The sequence below is a fragment of the Dermacentor andersoni genome, chromosome 4 (genome assembly GCF_023375885.2).
Source record: "Dermacentor andersoni chromosome 4, qqDerAnde1_hic_scaffold, whole genome shotgun sequence".
In the NCBI taxonomy this organism is placed as follows: Eukaryota; Metazoa; Arthropoda; class Arachnida; order Ixodida; family Ixodidae; genus Dermacentor; species Dermacentor andersoni.
Window position 1 is genome coordinate 181,795,896 of NC_092817.1, and position 13,596 is coordinate 181,809,491.

At 48.0% G+C, this 13,596-nt stretch overlaps 3 non-coding genes across 3 annotated transcripts; all 3 read right to left on the reverse strand.

The window, feature by feature from the left end:
- Positions 1–621: 621 nt before the first annotated feature.
- TRNAD-GUC (transfer RNA aspartic acid (anticodon GUC)) lies at positions 622–693 on the reverse strand. Its single transcript has one exon. It is a non-coding gene; the product is annotated as a tRNA-Asp (tRNA).
- A 5,242-nt stretch (positions 694–5,935) lies between these two features.
- On the reverse strand, positions 5,936–6,007 carry TRNAD-GUC (transfer RNA aspartic acid (anticodon GUC)). The gene has a single exon. It is a non-coding gene; the product is annotated as a tRNA-Asp (tRNA).
- Positions 6,008–11,160: 5,153 nt separating this feature from the next.
- TRNAD-GUC (transfer RNA aspartic acid (anticodon GUC)) lies at positions 11,161–11,232 on the reverse strand. The gene has a single exon. It is a non-coding gene; the product is annotated as a tRNA-Asp (tRNA).
- Positions 11,233–13,596: the final 2,364 nt, after the last annotated feature.

A 13,596-nucleotide genomic window follows, 5' to 3' on the forward strand; every position in this document is an offset into this window, starting at 1 on the left:
AAAGGAATTAAGTTCGAGCCGGCGCTTTGACAACCGGAGACTCGCAGGAAGAGGGGGGAGGGGGGCGGCGTGTACACCCAGCGGCAAACGATGGGGGCAGAAGCGCGCGCAGCAAGCGGACAACACGATAAAGGGAGGAGGGAAGAGATAGCAGCGACTGACTGATGCCGCTGACGCCGATAGTGAGTCAACCCCAGCTGCGGAGTTGGTTTCAGGGACAACGCCGCCGATGCCGACACAAACAATATGATACCCTCGCTTCCGCAGCGCTAAGAACCAGGTATAGCCGTGGGAAGGTGGTCACGTATTCGTCGACGTGCCGGGGCCTACGTGAAATAACCGGCGCGTCGGCAACTGAAGAGCACCCTATCCGCCACACAAGAACAGGGGGGGGGACCCTTTCCTCCTCTTTCTGCATGGCGGCGACGGTGTTCTATGCAGTCACGCTATCTTGACTCTCTAGCGGCGTCAGCGGCATCCAGCGGTATCAGTCGGTCGCTGCTAGCGCTGGGGGGATGAAAGGGGGGCGGAGCTGGTTACGAGGCCGACGACAACGCCGACGACGACGCGAAACCCAGGAACGGACGCCAAAGAGCTGCGCTCTAAAAAGTAGAAACATTACTCCCCGTCGGGGAATCGAACCCCGGTCTCCCGCGTGACAGGCGGGGATACTGGCCACTATACTAACGAGGAGACATTCGAGGTGCCAGCTAAAGCAGTATATACACGATGGGAATAAAAGCGCAAAAGTTTTCGCACAACCTTGTTCGCAAGCGCGCGAAAGATACAGACAGATACTGCAGATAATGGACGCGGGCGCACCTACGTGTGTCTAAAAAAAAAAGTAAAAACATTACTCCCCGTCGGGGAATCGAACCCCGGTCTCCCGCGTGACAGGCTGGGATACTGGCCGCTATACTAAAGAGCAGATTTTTGTTTTTCTTTATTTCCGGTCATTGGCCCGGATAAAAAATACACATTCACAAATAATCAAAAGGCACACTCACAATATGTTAAAAACGACCGCAGAACTTGTGCGGCTGCGCTTGTGCTAAAATTCCCTTATCGCCAATAATAATTCCACACGTGGCAACCACTCTGGGATGCACTCCAACAACTTTTGTTCCTCTACAAAGTTCCGTATGCTTTCTTTGAAATACTGGCGAGCCGCTCTTGCATCGAGATCGGTGTGCCTTACCGCCATTCTACATTTCCAAATGCTATGCAGGGCAATAAGCATGATCACATCGACTGGGGTACCATCATCACTTTCTGTTGGCAAGTAACGAATCCCATACGCATCTAGGGGGAAATCCTTTTTGATTGTGCGCTGGAGCACATCCCAGAGGAAAACGGCATCCCATCAATGCAGAAAAACATGTTCAATTGTCTCCTCCTGCTTGCGAATTGTACAATGAGTGCCCCAAGGAACAAAGAAACCTCTTTCAGCCAGCCACGGTTTGACAGTCAGCGTTCCGGAGTGCAATTTAAAAAAGAACGTCTTAGCGCCTGACGGTACTAGCATCGCCTTAACGCGCTTCAGAACATTGTGCCCATGGCTAGCTCTGTAGAGAGACCGATATAAAGGCACAGGAAGAACAACATCACACAGGTCCTTGTACAATTTCTTCCGGTTGACGTCTCTCAAATATTGAAGTGAAAAACGCGCTGACAAAAACCTGCATGAAACCACAACTTCACGTAGAAAACCCATAAACACCCCCTGGCAAACTGCCCGCTGACACAACCATTTCGGGCAAGTGTTTGCCCAGGCGAAGTTGGCAGACAGTCTATAAAAACGGGTTTTTTGCGTCCCTGAAGAAAAAAAAGCGATTGACTACCTGTCTCAAAAACAAATGTGACAATCCAAGTCCTCCATTTCGAACTCGAAGAAACAAATTGGTGCGACTTGATCTCTCCCAAGACGATGCCCACACAAACACTGCGAACACCCGGTGAATTTTTTGGATGTTTACCCTTGAGCAATGCAAGACTTGGAGGATGTACCAAAGTTTGCTCACTAAAAATATGTTGCAAATTGTGGCTCTGGAAAACATAGACCAATTCCAGCCATTCCATTTGTTTACCCTGTCCCGAAGGTTATCCACTTCACTCCTCCAGTACGACTCACTGTCTTTGTAGCACTGAAGGGGAACACCCAAGTATTTCACCGGAGTCGTAACGAAACTCATGTTGGCAAAAGTGTCTGGGGCCCCACGCCAATCCCCGTGCCAGAATCCCAGGCACTTACCCCAGTTTACCGCGCTGCCGCTTACAGCACAAAAACTTTTAACGCATTTGAAAGCCTGCGTTATACTGTCCGAATCAGTGCAAAACACAGCAATATCGTCTGCATAAGCCAACAGGCGGACTTCAACCTCGTGCAGTTTAAACCCGCGGACACAGTCATCCTCCATGACACCCAAACAAAAAGACTCAATATACAAGCAAAACAACAGCGGCGAGAGAGGGCTGCCCTGACGCACCGAACGCTTAACTTGGATTCGCGCTCCCACCACCTTGTTGACAATAAGCCGCGTCGAGCAGTCCCGGTACGCCATGGCAACCCCCTCTCTAATTATTCTACCCAAATTCACATGATCTAGAATGCACAAAAGAATGTCACGAGGCGCCCGGTCAAACGCTTTCTCGAGATCAATTTGGAGCATTGCCACTCGTGCACCCATGGCATCGCAACATTCGAGGATACTGCGTGCTACGTGTATATTTGAGAAGATAGCTCGGCCTTTAATGCCACACGTTTGATGCGGCCCCACAAGCTTCGCAATGACAGTCTGCAACCTCTTTGCTAAGATTTTCATCCTTATCTTATAGTCTCCGTTAGTGAGACAAATTGGGCGGTAAGAAGTTACTCTTCGCAATGCAACGGGATCTTCTGACTTGGGTATAAGAATAGTGTGGGAAGATGAGAAGGACGGGGGTAGTACTTTGAGCTGGAATGCTTCGTTATATACATCCGCTAAGGCTGGTAAGATCGCACCTTTGAAATATTTATAAAAGGCTGAGGTTAGACCATCAGGGCCAGGGGACTTCCCCGGATGCATACTTTCAATAGCACTTTTCACTTCCTCTTCCGAAATTGGTTCCTCCAATATTTCTTTCGTACTTTCATCTAGCCTTGGCATCAGCGACAAAAAGTCCTTTTTAAAACGATCAATGTCGACTGCGCAATAAGTGAATAAACCACTGTAGCGCTCGAAAAAAGCACGCTCGATATGTTCTGCTGCGTCGCTAACTTTTCCGCAATATTCGATTTCCGCTATCTGATTGCGGCGCGCATGCCACTTTTCTGAGCCTAACGCTCTTTTCGACGGTACTTCTCCCATTATCAGCCTTTCAGCCCTTGCCCGCACCAAAGCACCGCGGTATCTTTCGATATCGAACTGTTCTATTTTATGTTTCAGTGCGCGAATATCGTCCATGAACATGCCGGTCATCCTACATTCCTCACTGATCAATTTTTCTAAATTCCTGCGCATCTGTTTTTCTTCTGCTCCTTTTTCTCTGCATATAGCGCTCGCACGCTCTAAAGCCTTGATTTTAACCGCCTGCTTGAAGTTCCATTTCTCACCAGATGTCGTGTTATCAACAGCATTCATTTCTTCAACTTGCTTCGTTACATCCGCTGTAAACATTTCTTCGCTTAGTAATTTCGAATTTCCATAGTTGCCACTCGAAGCCCTTTTTCTTTTCTTTCGTGCTTGCTACTAAAAAGCTGACCAAACAGTGATCACTGAATGAAAGTGCACTCACATGGTACTCCTTACAAAGGGGTATCAAATCAAGGCTCACATACACTCTGTCAAGACGGGCGTGGCTGGCTGCCTGAAAGTGGGTGTACTGCGTAGTCCTCCCACCACCGAGACATTCAGCCACGTCTTCCAAACCATCGTCCCTTATCATATCGCTTAGGGCAATGGTGCTTGCATCCTTGTACGGTCGGGCGCTAGTTTTATCACGGGCTGAAAGAACACAGTTAAAATCACCGGCAATAATGAGGAGCCTATCACACTGGGTATACTGTTTTAGCTGATCGAAAAATCTGCGTCTTTCCTCAGCGACAGTCGGCGCGTACAAACAAATAACACGCCATTCCAATGACGATAGTAAAAAATCGCAGACAATAAGCCGACCTGACGGGCATGACGTCACAGCTTCTACTTTTGCTCCAAGACTATGTCGGATGAACAAAGCGCACCCGGAAGAAGTTCCCACAGCATTGCTCACTATAACACAGTATCGAGCTAAGAATTGACGCACCATGCCCCCGGTTTCGTCATCGCCCTCAACTTTCGTCTCCTGTACTGCTAGAATGTCCAGGTCATGTTCGCAAACTAGTCGATAGAGCTGACTTTGCTTCCTCCTTGAGGCAAGCCCACGTACGTTTAATGTGGCCACACGAAATGACCTATCCATAGACAACATTGCGAGGCGCTGAAAACCCGGGGGCATGACGCTCACCTCACTACTGCGCTTTTTTCCTGGGTGCCTTGTCACGGTGCAGTCCTCAGGGAGGCAAAGGCGGCGTTTCCGCCGTCTTGCGCTCCGTCGAAGTGTTCGGCTGAAGCCGAAGGGAAAGACGCCGCACGGGAGCCGTTTTCGCAGGCGCCTCGTCCGTTGCGACGGCGCTGGGCCCCTTCTCCTTTTCGCCTGCTTCGCGGGGCCGCTTTGCGGTCGCACTGGCACAGTCGCTATCGATGCCTGTCATCGGCACTTCCTCGGGAGTAGTCTCTACAGCTCCGCCGGAAAAAGTGTGGCCCGTACTACTTGGAGCAGCTTTCTTACTCCGGTCCTCCACGGCTTCATGCAGAAGCCCGGCTTCGGGCTTACCTGGAGCTTCAAGGAGGGCGTCCTGTGGAGTGTTCGGGGTACCCTCTTGGGTAGTCGGGTTTCGGCACACTCCTGCTGTTTCCTAGGAGTCTGCCTCATCCATAAGGTGGTCCAATGCATCGTTTGCCTGGACTGGTCCGGTCACGCTGGCCTACGTATTCGGGCAATCCGCGTCCTCATGGGCGAAGCGGCGACAACGACTGCAGCGAGGCACTTTGCAGTCCCGAGGTATGTGCCCGGTGCTCTTGCAGCGCAGACAGAGCGGAGCGCGGCCTGGAACAACGACGAGAGTCAGCTCTCCGGCTATCTTGAGCTGGTGTGGAATGTCGTCGACTTTGACGTCGCCATGCAATTGCAGTCCAACTGAGCGAGTCGTCGAGGCCTTTTCAGTGACGCCTTGCACACGCCACTTTTCCCGTGTCACCTCCAACACTTTCCCGTAGGGTGTCAGGGTCACACGAATGTCTTCGTCGGTCACGCCGTGCAGCAACCAGTGTAGCTTTAAGCGAACCTCCCGGTTGTTTGGATCGATGAGCAAACATGGGCGATCCTTTACCTTCACGTTGACAGCGGTGAGCAATTTCTGAGCGGCGTCAGCACTCGTCATTGTTACAGCCCACACGTGGTTCATCTGATACGCCCCCAACGCCAAAACGGCGGGTAGTGCACCTAGATTGGCCAAAGTGTCCCGGTAGTCTTCGACACGGTAGGGCCGAGCTCTTGGGTCGCCGTGCATGAAAACTGTGTTCGCGACGATGCGTCCGGATGGCAGATTGGGCAGAATAACCTGATAATCTTCGGCAGTAGAAGCAAAAAACCTGTTACCGCGGCCCGCCTGGGCCGCCGAAACCGCTCCATGGGAGCAAGCCATCCCGCGACCGTTTCGCTTGAAAGCCGGAAGTGGAATGATACTAACGAGGAGACGCGGGAGGCGTCAGTTAAAGCACTATATACACGATGGGAATAAAAGCGCAAAAGTTTTCGCACAACCTTGTTCGCAAGCGCGCGAAAGATACAAACAGATACTGCAGATAATTGTCACGGGCGCACCTACGTGTCTAAGAAAAAGTAGTAAAAAACAATACTCCCCGTCGGGGAATCGAACCCCGGTCTCCCGCGTGACAGGCGGGGATACTGGCCACTATACTAACGAGGATTTTTTTTTCTTTATTGCCGGATTTCTCCTCGTACAATGGACAGGAATTCTTGCTGGAATTCGACATACATACACTTAGGTTGTATTAAAAACGAGACTCGTACTTTGTCGCGTGTTGTTAGGTTAGTACGGCTCTTGGGTTAGCAACTGATCAAACACAGGTAGCCATTCTGGAGGATCGGAAAGTGTCCTGTAGACGTCGCGGACGTACATAATAGCGTCTCTGAAGTACACTTTTGACGGTTGTGATTTAACATTCTCGTGTCTTACATCCACTCCCGTCTTCCATACACTGTGCATTGTCAACAACATCAGGAGATCACAGGGCACTTCCCCTGTCTGACCAAACGGGATAATCGAATCCCGTGAGGTGTAAGTGGAAGTTGCTTTTTGAGTGTCCTTTGTAAGATGTCCCACAGAAAAACAGAGTCTGAACAGTCTAAAAATACGTGCTCGATGGTTTCGGGCTTATTGCATATTGTACAGTTAGTACTCCAAGGGACAAAAATGCCTTTTTCTTAAGCCAGGGTTTTACAGGGAGCGTGCCGGTGTGAAGAAAGAAGAAAAAAGTCTTGGTCGACGCTCTAAAAGGCACCTTTCTAACGCGACTCAAAACATTACGTTCTCGTCCTAGTACATATAAGGAACGATAGATCGGCACAGGACACATCACATCAAGCAAGTCTCTGTACAATTTCTTCTTTGTTACAGCCGAGAGATATTCAGTCGAAAAGTGGCTTTTCAAAAAACGAAAAGCATCAACTTCTTTCATAAACCCTTTCAATGGAACATGATTAGTAGAATACGATGACACTATATATTCGGCTAATGCCTGGCTCTAAAACACTTGACAAATACTCTGCAGGAAAGCATCGTTCTGTTGCCTCAAGAAAAAGAACCGCGTAACAACTTGTTTAAGAAATAAATGCGATAAGCCTAGCCCTCCGTTTTTAACCAACTGAAATAAGTTTATACGACTAGTACGCTCCCAGTTCGACCCCCAGATAAAGACAGCGATCAGTCTGTGTAACTTTTGCACAGACATCCTTGCCATGCAAAGCACTTGCATCATATAGAAAACTTTTGTTACCATGAACATATTACACACAGTTGCACGTGTAAAGATTGTGAAATCGCGTCCGCCCCATTTTGTTGTTTGGGATTTAACCCGGTCAATTTCACCCACCCATTGGTTTTTGTTTCCGCGATAGTGTTCCAAAGGAATGCCAAGGTATTTGCCCGGCGTATCAGCAAACCTTATACCTTCGAATTGTGTCGGCCTCTCGTCCCATTCACCGTGCCAGAATCCTAGGTATTTTTGCCAACTAATGGCGCTTCCAGTTAGGCTGCAAAATGTTTTTGCTTCCGTAATGGCACTTTCGATGCTTCTTTGAGTTCGGCAAAAGATTGCGATGACGTCTGCGTGTGAGAGGATTTTAATTTCGTGCGTTAAGAAGCGATAGCGGCATATAGTTTTGTTGTTCAGAATTTTTAAACAGAACGGTTCAAGATATATGGCGAATAGCAGGCTTGAGGCTGGGCATCCTTGGCGCACACTAGACCTTACTGAGATTCCTTCGCTAAGCATTTTGTTAATGATAAGCTTAGTATTAAAGTTTTTATATGCCATTTTCACGCCTTCACTTATTACGCTGCCTACGTTAACTTGTTCTAGCACTGCGAACAGTATGCCATGTGCAACTTTGTCGAAAGCTTTCTCTAGATCTAGTTGAAGCATTGCTATCTTTCCGGAAAAAGCGTCACAACCTTCTAGTATGCTTCTGGTGGTATGTATGTTTGTGAATATGCTTCTTCCTTTAATCCCGCATGTTTGATGTGGGCCAACTATGGCTGTAATTACTGATTGGAGTCTTCTTGCTATTACTTTCATAAAGATCTTATAATCTACATTTGTCAAGCTTATGGGCCGATAAGACTCTACTGACTGCAATTTGGAAGGTTCATCGGTTTTAGGAATTAAAACTACGTGACTTAGTTTGAACGATGGAGGCATTTGTTTACTACCGTAGGCTTCTGCTATAACATGGTATAGTATTTCTGCTACTTCATTTTTAAAAACTTTATAGAACGCTGATCCGAGGCCGTCTGGCCCCCCAGGCGTCTTTCCTTTGCTCAAATCTTCAATTGCTTGTTTGATTTCATCTCTAGTAATTTGTCTTTCAAGTTCTAGTTTAATATCCTCGTCAAGCCTTGGCATTTGCTTAACATATTCCTTTATAAATATATCATTTACTTGCACTTCGTTGCCGAGCAAACTACGCTATCGCTCTACAAATGCTGTTTCAATGACGCTCTTATCTGTCGAGACTTCGTTTCGGTAGCGAATTTCATTTATTTCGTTTTTTGTTGCATATTTTTTTTCTTCACCAATCGCCCTCTTAGTTGGTCTTTCGCCTAACCAAAGCCTTTCTGAACGCGCTCTAATAACAGCCCTCTAATAATCGCGCCTTTATATTTTTCTTCTTCCATCTGTCTTTTAACATCTTCGACTTCACTTTTAAACAAACCCGGTATTGTAGTCTCTGCATTCAAAAGGAAATCAAGTGTGCTCTGTAGCTCTTTTTCCTTTTGTTTTTCTTTATGTCGTAGTATGCATGATCTGTCTATTGCACTTTGTTTAACTTCGCACTTGAATTGTTCCCAAGCTTGGATGAAATTTTTGTGACTCGTGGACACTATTTCCAATTTCTCGGCTACTATTTGAACAAATGTGTCATCGGTTAAGAGCTGTTCATTTAATTTCCACAGTTCCCAGTTGAATGCAGAGACTTTGCGCTTTCTACCTATTTCAAACATTACGAAGCTATGATCACTAAAACTAACATGTTTCACGGCATAGTTACAGCACAGAGACATAACATCCGAAGAGATATAAACGCGATCTAATCGTGCATGGCTTTCGCCCTGAAAGTGGGTAAATTGCACTTGATTTCCACGGAATATGTCCCCTACATCAACAAGGCCACATTCATCCACCAGCGCCTTAAGCTGTAGGGCACTTTTGTCCCGTACTGGTTCATTCTTAACTGAGTCTTCGGGCATGCAAATATAATTAAAATCGCCAAGCAAAATGAGTTGCCTGTCGCACTTTAGAAATCCAGCGACATGATCAAAAAAAAAATTTCTTTCTGAAATTTGGTTCTTGGCGTACACACATATAATTCGCCATTGTACTTGGTTTAAATAAAAGTCGCACAATGCTAACCGTCCGTCATCAGAGGTGATAACACCCTCTTCAACGATTCCGATACCTCGCTTCAGAATGATAGCACAACCGCCAGACTTTCCAACGGCATGGCAAACACAAACGCTGAAATCTAATGCGTAAGTTTGGACCATGCGGTCCGCCTGCTCCTCGCTGTCTATTTTTGATTCCTGTAAGACTAGAATATCGATGGTATTTTCTTTTAGCAGACGTCTTAACTGCACTTGCCGCTTTCTTGCCGTGAGACCGCGCACATTTAGCGTGCCCATTCTTAATGCCGATAAGGACGTTGAATTCATAGAAAGCGAAAGGTCAAGCGGACCGCTGGGTGATTGTGCCGAATTGACAGGGCGCACACTTACACTGCTATTTAGCACTGATTCGGGGTGCTTCGTCAAGCATGGCGAAGCCGAGGTGTTTTCCTTGTCGGTAGGCATGGCGACGTTTCGTGCTGCGCGTCCCGCTCCAGTCTAGCGGTAAAGTCGTCCATCGGACAGCGCCCTCCGCTAACGCGGAGGCCCTGTCGGTGTAGTCCTCCTGTCTGGAGGCACGTTGGGCTTCACCTTCAGGGGAGCCCTACGGTAGGACCCTGCCTTTGGGGGCGGTTCACCGGCGTTGACCTTCTCTCGGTTGTCGTCTTCGATTGTATTTTCCCGTGGTCTCTTTGAGACGGCGACGCCAGGGTTGGTTTTTCCTCCTTCCGAGTTGATGCCTTCCATTGCGGTTCCGCTCTCTTCCGTCTCGACTGTTTCGCTAACGGCAGCACAGTTGCTAGGAGTTTTCACGGCCTCTGAAGTATTCTGAGGCTCGTCGTTCTTTCCATTTTGACTGACCACCGCTTTCATAGGTCCCTTGTTTTCCGATGGGACAGAAGGCGTGGCACCCGACGTTGTCGGCTTCTCGTCTCCACTGACGGTCTCCTCCGCGTCGACTTGGTCCATGAGGTGCTCATCGACGGCGTCGCTTCGCCCAGTTCCGGTCACACTGGCGTAGCTACGCGCGCATTGACTCTCGTCCTCGCCATAGCGACGACAGAGCTTGCAACGCGGAGCTCGGCACTCGCGCCGTATGTGACCGGTGCCATGGCACCGGAGGCAGAGCGGGGGTCAGCCTGGTATATGCACGAGCGCATGGTCTTCCCCGACGCGAAGTTGATGAGGCAGGTCTTCCACGGTAACGCCTACCTTCAGCCGTAGGGACACCAGGCGCGTGTGGGAGCCTTTGTCGTTGCAGCCTGCAACGCGCCCCTTTTCCCTCGAAATTTCGCTGACCTTGCCAAAAGGCGCCAGGGCGCCTCTGACTTCGTCGTCCGGAGTCGTATGTAGAAGCCAATACAGCTTCATCCTGACGTCTTGATTTCGAGGGTCTATGACCATGCATCAGTGGTCCTTTACGCTGAAGGTTGGAGCAGACAAAATCTTTTGTTTGTCCTTTTTGTCTTTGAAAGTGATGGCCCAGACGTGGTTCATCTGATAGGTACCGAGGGCCTCCACTTCTGGCATCAGCTGCAGATTGTCAAGTGCCTCACGGAAATGCTCGACTCGGTAGGGCCTCGCCTTCACGTCTGCGTGCAAAAAAACGGTCGTTGTAACTGTCGATCCTGTAGGTAATTGCGGCAAAATAACCTGGTAGTCATCCTTCGGTGTGTCGTTCAACCTGAGACCACGGCCCTGCTGGGCCGCTGTAACCGCCCCTTCGGAGCAAAACATTCCGCGACCGTTCACTGCGGTGGCCGGAAGTGGAATATCTATACTAACGTGGAGACATGGGAGGCGTCAGTTAAAGCACTATATACACGATGGGAATAAAAGTGCAAACGTTTTCGCACAACCTCGTTCGCAAGCGCGCGAAAGATACAGACAGATACTGCAGATAATGGTCGCGGGTGCACCTACGTGTGTCTAAAAAGAAAGAAGTAAAAACATTACTCCCCGTCGGGGAATCGAACCCCGGTCTCCCGCGTGACAGGCGGGGATACTGGCCACTATACTAACGAGGAGACATGGGAGGCGTCAGTTGAAGCACTATATACACGATGGGAATAAAAGTGCAACAGTTTTCGCACAACTTCATTCGCAAGCACGCGAATGATACAGACAGATACTGCAGATAATGGTCGCGGGTACACCTACGTGTGTCTAAAAAAAGAAGTAAAAACATTGCTCCCCTTCGGGGAATCGAACCCCGGTCTCCCGCGTGACAGGCGGGGATACTGGCCACTATACAAACGAGGATTTCTTTTTTCTTTATTACCGACATGGCAACAAGGCTACAAAACAAGACATTTTAACAATACACAACGGTCATGACAAAATCTCTACCATTGGTTGGCAGTCACATGGCTAAAAAGGCTTGAAATTCGCTAGCTCAGTCATCACACTGAGCCATGTTGGTTTTTCTTTTTGCAAATTATACATTTCCTTAATATGACACATGCTTTCAATGAAGTATTCTCTAACAGGCCGGGCATTTACTTCGGCATGTCTCACGGCCATTCTAGTTTTCCATAAACTATGTAAGGACACCAGCATGAACATGTCATAGGGTACTTTGTCTTCATTTAGAGTAGGCAGGAAACGAATCCCATATGGGGTAATCGGCAAGTCCTTCTTTAGTATTCTCTGTAAGATGTCCCAATGGAACACAGCATCCCAGCAGTCAAGAAAAATGTGTTCTACTGTTTCGGGTTTCCGGCATAGTAAACAGTTGACGCTCCAAAACACGGAAAGGCCTTTTTCATCTAGCCACGGTTTCACAGGTAAAGTATTGGTGTGGAGCTGGAAAAAGAAGGACTTACCGACGGGCGTACTGGCATTCGTTTTACTCTCTTTAGTAGGTTCTTTTCAGGTCCAATGCAGAACATCTAGCGATACAATGGCACCGGCAACATTGTGTCTACCAGGTCCTTATATAAGCACTTTCGTGGTACCCTACTTAAGTATTTCATGGAAAACCGAGCCTTTAACAGCTGAAAAGCCAAGACCACCACTTTTAGAAAAAAACGCGCTCTGCCTTGACTGCACCGATGTGATGATACAATAAACTAGGTATAGCTTCGCTCAGCCTTGTTTGAAACATAGTTAATAAAAATGGGTCATTTTGGTCCCGTAAGTAAACAAACCTCGACACAATCTGCCTAATGAACAAATGTGCCAGACCTAATCCTCCATTTTTAACCGAACGAAAGAGATTAGTGCGGCTGGTGCGCTCCCAGCTTGAACCCCATACAAACACCGCGAGTACTCTGTGTAAACGTTGTATGTTAGCCCTTGACATGCACAACGCTTGGAGCACGTAAGAAATTTTAGCGACGGCAAACAGGTTGCACACTGTCGCACCAGCAAACAGAGAAATTGCGGCCTCCCCATTTGAGTGTACATTCACGAACCCTTTCAGTTTCGGCATTCCAGTAATCAACGGCGTCACGGTAGTGCTCAAGCGGCACCCCTAGGTACTTTGCCGGCGTGACTGTCCAGCGAATATTTGCAAACCTACTCGGATGGTCTTCCCAGTTGCTGATCCATACCCCTAGGGATTTATCAAAGTTGATAGCACTGCCTGTCATTCTGCAGTATGATAAAGCCTCTGCGACCGCGATTTCGATGCTTTCTTTATCCCGACAAAACAACGCGATGTCATCCGCGTATGCCAGCACTTTCACTTCCGCGGACTGCACTCTGAAACCCGATATTCTATTGTCATTCTTGATTTTCCTACAAAGCGGCTCTAGGTAAATTGCGTATAAAAGAGGCGACAAACCACACCCTTGGCGCCCAGATGACCGGACGCTAAAGGTTTTGGTAACCTCCTTGTTTATAATGAGGCTGGCGGTACAGTCTTGATAGCACATCTTTACCCCATCTAAGATCAAATCCCCTACCTTTATGTGTTCTAGAATACTGAAAAGAATTTTATTGGCCACACGGTCGAAAGCCTTCTGCATATCTAACTGTAACATGGCACAGTGTTCACCTAGGTCGATACAGTATTCTAAAATGCTTCTGGCAGTATGTATGTTTGTGTAGATAGACCTTCCTTTAATGCCGCATGTTTGATGCGACCCTACTATTCTTGTCAATACTCCCTGTAATCGCTTTCCGAGCACTTTTGTAAATATCTTATAGCCTACATTCATTAGTGATATCGGCCGGTAAGCGTCGACAGCTAACAATTTTTCTGGGTCCTCTGATTTAGGTATCAGAACTACGTGCGATGTCCGAAAAGAAGGAGGAACCTGTTTTTGCGCATAGGCCTCCTTAAACAACTGTAACAGGATCTCACTGACATCACTTTTGAAGGCTTTACAAAAGGCCGCTCAGAGTCCATCAGGTCCCGGAGACTTGCCTACAACTAAATCATCTAT